At 44.7% G+C, this 8036-nt stretch overlaps 1 long non-coding RNA gene across 1 annotated transcript in view; it reads left to right on the forward strand.

Annotated features, from left to right (window-relative positions):
• LOC115296967 overlaps positions 1–7365 on the forward strand; it is a 16037-nt gene extending 8672 nt beyond the window's left edge. The window contains exon 3 of the long non-coding RNA XR_003911171.1: positions 5503–7365. This is a non-coding gene — a long non-coding RNA (uncharacterized LOC115296967). The remainder of the gene's footprint in view (positions 1–5502) is intronic.
• Positions 7366–8036: the final 671 nt, after the last annotated feature.

Below are 8036 nucleotides of genomic sequence, written 5' to 3' on the forward strand. Positions count from 1 at the left end.
GCCCAGAAAACAGACAGGCAGGACTAATCGCTGTTTGGGTAAAGTCTATGTGATATCTACTCAGACTCTGCTAGGAGATAATCCCACTGACGTTTTGATTTCTAAGATGTCAAAACATGTAAAGGATCATGGAGTTCAAATTAAATCTCAGGCGAGTTGGAGAAAATTGTCAGTTTTTTAAAAAGAAGACAGAAAGAAATTAAAAAAAAAAAACCACTTAGTGCCTCTCGCATAACAGCGGGAACCACAGTCAGCAGGGCACAGCCTTCAGTGACAAGATCGGGTAGCCACCCTGAAAAGGCTTCCCAGCCATGACCAAAGCCTTCGGTGAAGGAAATTTACCAACGGCAGCCTCTGGAAGGTGTTTGTGGAGGATGCAGAGGGGGAGAGTCCTTGAAATAAAATGTGTATCATGGGAACATTCGAGTGACGGTGTAAGACAGGATGGGCATAATTCTCCTTACAGAATCTCCCTCCCTCCACCCTTGGGGAGCCATGAAGGCTAAGAAAGCACTTATTCCTTGGAAGAAAGGAAGGAAGAGAGTGAAGTAGGGAAGTGGGGAGGCATATGAATCGCCATCATTGCTGTCTGGGAGAGGAAGGAAGGGGAAGAAGGAAGGGATGGGAATTCACCCTAAACTATAAAGACCTCACCCAACCTCTGGAAACGATTTCCCCAAGGCACCTGCTTCACCTGCTTTGCTTGCCAGGCCTGGGTTAGGCACAGAGAGAACAAGGCACAAGAATCCCAGAGAAGGGGGCCTGGGTGGTTCAGTCAGTCGAGCATCTGACTCTTTTTTTTTTAATTAATTTTTTTAATGTTTTATTTATTTTTGATACAGAGAGAGATAGAGCATGAGAGGGGGAGGGACAGAGAGAGAAGGAGACACAGAACCGGAAGCAGGCTCCAGGTTCTGAGCAGTCAGCACAGAGTCTGATGCGGGGCTCGAACCCACGGACGTAAGATCTGACCTGAGCCAAAGTCAGAGGCTTAACCGACTGAGCCACCCAGGCGCCCTGAGCATCTGACTCTTGATCTTGGCTCAGGTCATGATCCTGAATTGAAATTTTCTCTCTCCCTCTGCCCCTCCTCCCCAACTCATGCTCTCTCTCTGAAAGAAAGAAAGAAAGAAAGAAAGAAAGAAAGAAAGAAAGAAAGAAAGAAAGAAAGAAAGAAAGAAAGAAAGAAAGAAAGAAAATTTAAAAAAATAATCCCAGAGAACAAATAAGTAAATATTTGTTGTATTAAAAAAAACCCAAAAGACCAACAAAACGAATTCTGACACACTGTTAACAGAAAGCATCTTCAGCTCAGTTTTGGCAGACAGCGTGACACTTTCGCTTTCCAAAGAGCACAAAAGGCAGATCCGACAGCTGCTCTGATGGTCAGTTGGTGGCAGGAGGAACCCACTGGGGTGACAAATGGTGGTGCACCACCAGAGGGGAGGATGGACGGGACAGGGGACGCGCATCTCAACAGTGTGTGCAGGGCCAGCGCCGGACTCCTGCACGTCTCTTACATTTTCAGGTCAGTGTGAAGACAGAAATGTTGGATTTCCTGTCTGAAAAAGAAAACAGGGAGCGGGGAGTAAAATCTGAACAGGGTGCAGAACCCAGGATACAAAGACCCCCATGGGAAGGTGTACATCCCTTCCTTTGGTCTGGGCTTTTATTGGAGTCACAGCGGGATATGCCTCTTATTTGGGACAAAGAGTTAAAAGAGGTGATTCCTTCTTGGAGCAAAAAGAAGACCCCAATTATCTACTGGAAGCGCATCCCTCAAATTTAGGGAAGTAGGTGTCTGTGGTCCTTATTTTTATGCTGCATGAAAGGAAGATCACGTGGGGCAGGAAAGCACAGCTAGGTGCCCATGACCATTAATGCCAATCCCCGAGCGATTCTCCTAGCGCTGCCCTGAGGACTTAAGCACTGGAGCGCAATGGGCTGGTCACCCGCACTCACCTGGAAAGTAGCCTAGAGTCCTCCGTGAGGCTCATAGCACCGGAATCTTAATACGACGGTCTTCCAGGTTGCTGGTGCCCAGAACACCTTCCCATGAAGGCAGCCATTGGTGCAAGAACAGCAGGTTTGTCTGAGAAAGGTCTTGACAGTTGGGTAGGGTTGCTTACAGCTGTCAACGGCTCCTCGCCGTTCGTAACTGCGAGGCCCGGCATTTTCTGTTGCTACGGAGATTTGCAGTGGGTTGAGGAAGTGCATTGACTTGCGCTTTCACTCTGGAATTTGAAATGAGAATATGTACTCTGGGGGCGACCGAGAGCTCCGTCAGTTGAACGTCCAGCTCTCGGTTTTGGCTCAGGTCATGGTATCATGGTTCGTGGGATCCAGTCTCGTGTTGGGCTCCGCACTGACAGCACAGAGCCAGCTTTGGATTTTCTCTCTCCCTCTTTCTCTCTCTCTCTGCCCCTCTGCTGCTCATGATTTTTCTCTGAATAAATAAATAAACATGAAAAAAAGAATATGCATTCTGATCTAGGCCTTGGTTAGCACACAGCTCTATATACAGTAAGAGATCAAGGAAGCCAGGCTTATTACTCAAATCTTTCCATTCACGTTCCTCCAACTCATTGATTTCCAGCAACAAAATCAACGAGTTTCTTTCATCAGAATAATTTAGAAGCCAACAACCTGCATCACTGGCCTCCGTCACTAGCAGCTTCCGGGATAATTCCCAGTCTCCAACCTCAACTCCCTTTTTCATCCAAACATGCGCTCCTGAGCACAACTTCATTATGACTACGGTATATGACCCCCTCGACACTATTTCTCCTACGAAGCTCCACGGCTCAAAGCATCTTTCTTCATAGTTAGCCAACCAGTCCCGAGCAAATGTCTTCAACTGGCAGAGAACGGAGTCCAACAGGTATGTGACTCACAGCACAGCCTTCGGGGAGCAGGAGCTCATATTCTTGGGCCTCAGTTAAAGAAAGAAAGATATAGGATGAAAGAAACACAGGCTACCTGAAAGACCTTGGAAAATACCGGCAGATATAAAGGAAAAATTAAAATCGCCTCACCTGTGATCTGTCAATACCATTGACACGTGGCCTTAATCCACTTCTCTGGCTCTTTTTCTATCATTCCCCCCACAGTTGAAATTGTACTGAATATACACATTTATGTCTTGCTTATTTTCCTTTTAACATTGCAAGAAGAATATTCCTTTTTTCACCACCAAAACCCCACGGGCACAACCCTTTCCTAATGAGTCGTTTTGCCTTTGTCCTCCTGTGATAGATTCATTCATCACATTTTAAATGTTTTTGTGGCAAAGTTTCATTAGGTTCTGATTAAGTAAAATGACGTGCTGGGGTTGCTGAGCTGTGTGCCATTTTGTTTTCACATCTTAAGTATAAGAGGGAAGGGGGGCATCCACACACACGCACACACTCAAGGGTCAAAGGGTGAGCAGCTGACGTTGATGGGTAAGAATCCTTCCTTCAGATTGGAAAAAAAAATACCAGAACCTCAGGTGGGCAAATCCAGAGGCAAAGGGACAGTGGAGGGATTACTGAGGAAATCAAATTAACTGCTGATCTGAAGCCCAGATTATACTTCTATTAAGTACAATCAAGTCCAAGAATCTCTAGTTAGAGGGAAGCACAGTTGGTAGGCAGTTAGTCCTCTGTGGAGCTAAACACAGGGAGTAAAATCTGAAATTCAGGGTTAACACAAAGGCATGTTCCCTCTAAGACCAGACATGGGGAATATTGGGGTTCAATGAGCCATAGCTAAAAAGGGTTAAGAAATAGTGTAAATGACTATTAATCATAATTAGATTTTTATGGTTCTTGAATCTGATTGAATCACAGGGTGGTTAACTGAAGTTGTTGCAGATTGAATCATGTTCCCCCCAAAATGCATGTTGACATCCTAGCTCCGTAACCTCAGAATGGGACTGTGTTTGGGAATAGGGTGGTTGCAGATGTCAGTAGCTTAGATGAAGTCATGCTGGAGTAGAGCGGGCCTTAAGTAACATGACCAGTGTCTTTATGAAAAGAGGACATTTGGACACAGAGACAGACACACAAGGGAACACCAGGTGTGGACTGGAGTTACACTGCCACAAGCCAAGGAAATGCTAGAAGCTGGGAGACAGGGAGTCCGGTACCTTGATCTCAGACCTCTGGCCTCCAGAACTAATGTTGAAGCCACTCTGTTCGTGGTGCTTTGTCATGGCAGCCCTGGGAACAGAGACCACAGAAGGAATCCAGGAAGTGACTTCGTCCAACTGCCTCTTTAATACGGATCTTCCTGCCAGTATGGAAAGACACTCACTTCTGCCAGCCTCCATGAGACATTTCCCAGGATGGGGCGGCCACTGTTCTTAGGGTAACACATTCAACTGAAATAGCTTCAATTATTTCATGCTTTTACAATATGATTATTAGCAATACGAGCTACCGCGAAGTTTTCCCCTTTTCATTTCTTATATAAAGTTCTGTCGACATGCAAGAAAAGGCAATGCACAGGAAGGTACGTGCCTATGACCAAGGCACCATGGTTCGCTCAGACATAACAAGAGTACTTGGTGCTTGGATGGGGGCTCTAGGCTCCTTAATACAAACTGAAAAAGCAAGGGGACGCTTTACACTCTCTTCTGTGGCTTGCAGAGTCCGCTGCTTGACACTGCCCGTGAGGAACAAATCAATGCTAACAGGCTGGCCGACTGAGTCATAAGAAGCACAACTCGTGAGCCACAGCCTGGCATCTCCCTTTCCTGCTATGAAGAACAAGGAAGGAAACAGAGTTGAGTCACAGAGCAATGCTGGCAATGGGAGGCTCCCACTGGAGCAGTCAAGGGGATATGGGAAACATTTTTGACACATTCCATGACATTCTTGATTTCCAACCACCACATTTATGAAAGGACAGGGAGCTAGAAGCCTGCCATCTCCCCTCAGTCCATTTAACAACAGCATTTGTGGGCCACACATGGACCATCTGTCCCAGGGAGAATCTGCTTGAGCCATAGGGCGGATTAACTCTTATGAGCTACGAGTTGGTACCTGGAGGCTAAATGATTCATGGTCAGAGATCCATGCCTTAGGACGAAGTGGCAAACCAACTGCATGTCCAGAATGCCTGGCTCTGGGTGCTGATGAAAAATCCTGTCCCTACTCGGGCATGTGCCTCCATGTCCCCTCCCTCAAGACCCAGTGATGAGATCAAGGCATCTCATAGTGGGAAGTAGAGTCTGTATTTTGACCACACCCCCTCCCCAGACATATTAAGGACGTTCCAGGCCCCTTTCTACCGAGTGTGCCTAGACCTCTTACCTCACATACTCACATTTAGTGTAATTCAGCAAATGCTCACTGAGCGGTGTTTACTCTGGGCAAACCCCATGCTAGGAGCTGTGGAAGCTACAAAAATCAGAGCCAATCTCCTGAAGAAGCTCAGGGAGGAAAGGAAGCAAGACAATCTCTCTGTCTTCACTTGCTGACATCTGTTCCTAGGCTGACATTTCTATCTCTTTTTCAGATGGGAGCTGGGGCGATCGAAGTTCACATTCTGGCACCATTGTCTGCTTGCTGAGGAACACGAGGCCAAGTCCTAGGGGGGATTTTGCCAAATTTGACAAACTGAATTAGAAATTCATGAGAAGCAAAAAACCAGGACTAGCTGAGACACCTATAAAAAGGACAGCCAAGGTGAGGGGTCTTTTGCTGCAAGATTTTGCATTAACAGCCGTGTAGAGCCACTGTGATTAAAGCAATGTGGTCAATGGGGTACCAAAGCGGAAGTGAATGAGTGGAACACTGGTGCCCAAAAGAAAGGCAGCAGGAAACACACAGCAATGGGCGAGCCTGTTATGTGACCAACGTGGCGTAATCAAGTCAACCGGAGATCAAGGACTCTTCGCAAAACGGTATTGAGACACTTGATTAGTCCAAGAAAAAGATTAATTTCATTCACCAAATACTGCTATTTTCTTTCCCTTCTGGGTCCAGGAGGAGGTTGCATTTCCCTGCATCCTCTGAAGCTAGACATGGTCATGTGCCTTGCTTTGGCCACTGAAAGGTGAAGAAGACATACATGTCACCTTTAAGCATGGCCCTCAGCACCAGTGTGATACTCGCCACATTCACCCCCTTTTTTCAGGAATCCCAGAGGCCCCTGTCTAGATAAGTTCCCAGCAGCCTAGGTCTCCCAGGGGCTGCAGTGAGCAGAGACCCTGCACACCCACAGTGGACAACAGTATAAATGAGACATAAATTTGGGGGTAAGCCTCTAGAATTCAGGTTTATTTCTGCAGTACAACCTAGCCTCTCCTACTATGAAAAGAAACCCAAAATTAAACTGGATTATATACCCAGACATGAAAACTTCAAAATTTTTAGGAAAGAATACAGGCAAAGATCTTCATGACCTCAGAGTATGGGAGAACTTTGTAAAAGTTTTTTAAAAATTATCAGTCGTAAGGAAAAGATCAGTGTATTGACCACATCCAAGTTAAAGTCTTCTGTTCGCTAGTAACACCATACGTGGAACAGATAAGCAAGAGACTGGAAAGGGGACTTGCAGTGTCATAATGGCTCAAAGGTCAGTGTTGAATGTACCTAAAAATACCTTGAAGATCAAGAAAGAAAAGACAAATGAGCCAAAAGGAAAAATGGGCAAAACTCTGAAAAGACAAGGAAAACAGAAAACTACTGAAATCATGTAATCATTGAAGAAATGCCCAGTAACACGATTTAAGCCATTTCACACAGTCAGTTTAGCAAAAATTAAAATTGCAATAATACCTCAGATTGTCGAGGATGTAAGGAAGAACTTCATGGCAGAGCAATCTGGACAAATCTAGTGAGGTTGAGCACATGCATACCTTTCATGGCAAGAATAGTCACTCTCCTCAGGGCATTTCCTAGGAACCCCTACACTTTTATACCAGGAGATGAGTTGTCAAAAACATGCTTCATGGGCTTGTTTTTAATGGCAAACAGTTAGAAACAATTCCAATATCCACCACCAGCAGAGTAGATGAGCAATTTGTGACACATATGGTAGAATATACACACCCACTTGCATCCACGTGGAAAAATCTCAAAAATACAACTGTAAACAACATCTGAAACAGTTGGGTTGCAGGAAGTTGTGTGCTATGTGTGTCATTTATACAAAGTTTGAAAATCTGCACACTTTCATAGATACGTATGTAAGCAGCACACGGTAAGAGTGTGAAAGTCTGTATGAGAACAATAAACATAATCAGAGAGATAAATATAATCAGATAATGGAGTCAGGAATGTAGGTTTCCAAAGCATATCACTTTGGTTATTAGAAATATTGAAACTAATATAGCACAACTTTGAGGGGCACCTGGGTGGCTCAGTCAGTTGTGTGTCCAACTCTTGGTTTTGGCTTAGGTCACGATCTCACAGTTCCTTGGGTTCGAGCCCCGTGTTGGGCTCTGCACTGACAGTGTGGAACCTGCTTGGGATTCTCTCTCTCCCTCTCTCTCTCTCTATGCCCTTCCTCCATTAGTGCTTTCTCTGTCTCTCACAAAATAAATAAATAAACTTTAAATAAATAAGTAAATAAATAAGTAAATACATGTATCCTAAAATAAATAAGCATAAGACAACAATGAGGTGTGTCTCATAGATTGACTCCCTTACATGAATGATTTCTCTGTAGCTTGTGATGCTGTTTGATAGCCTTTTACTCACAGTAGATCTTCTTTCAGAATTAGAGTCTATCTTCTCAAACTCTGCCACCTCTTTATCAACTAAGTTTACAGAACATTCTAAATCTTTGGTTATCAGTTCAACAGTCTTCACAGCATTGTCACCAAGAGAAGCTTTCATCTTAGGAAACGACTTTCTTTGCTCACTCATGACAAGCAACTGTCATCCTTCAAGTTTTATCATGAGATTGCAGCAATCCAGTCTCATCTTCAGGCTCTATTTCCTTTTTTTAAATGTTTATTTATTTATTTTGAGAGAGAGCAAGAGTCTGTGCACATGAGTGGGGGAGGGGCAGAGAGAGAAAGGGAGAGAGAGAATCCCAATTTT

Source organism: Suricata suricatta, chromosome 7 (genome assembly GCF_006229205.1).
Source record: "Suricata suricatta isolate VVHF042 chromosome 7, meerkat_22Aug2017_6uvM2_HiC, whole genome shotgun sequence".
Classification (NCBI taxonomy): Eukaryota; Metazoa; Chordata; class Mammalia; order Carnivora; family Herpestidae; genus Suricata; species Suricata suricatta.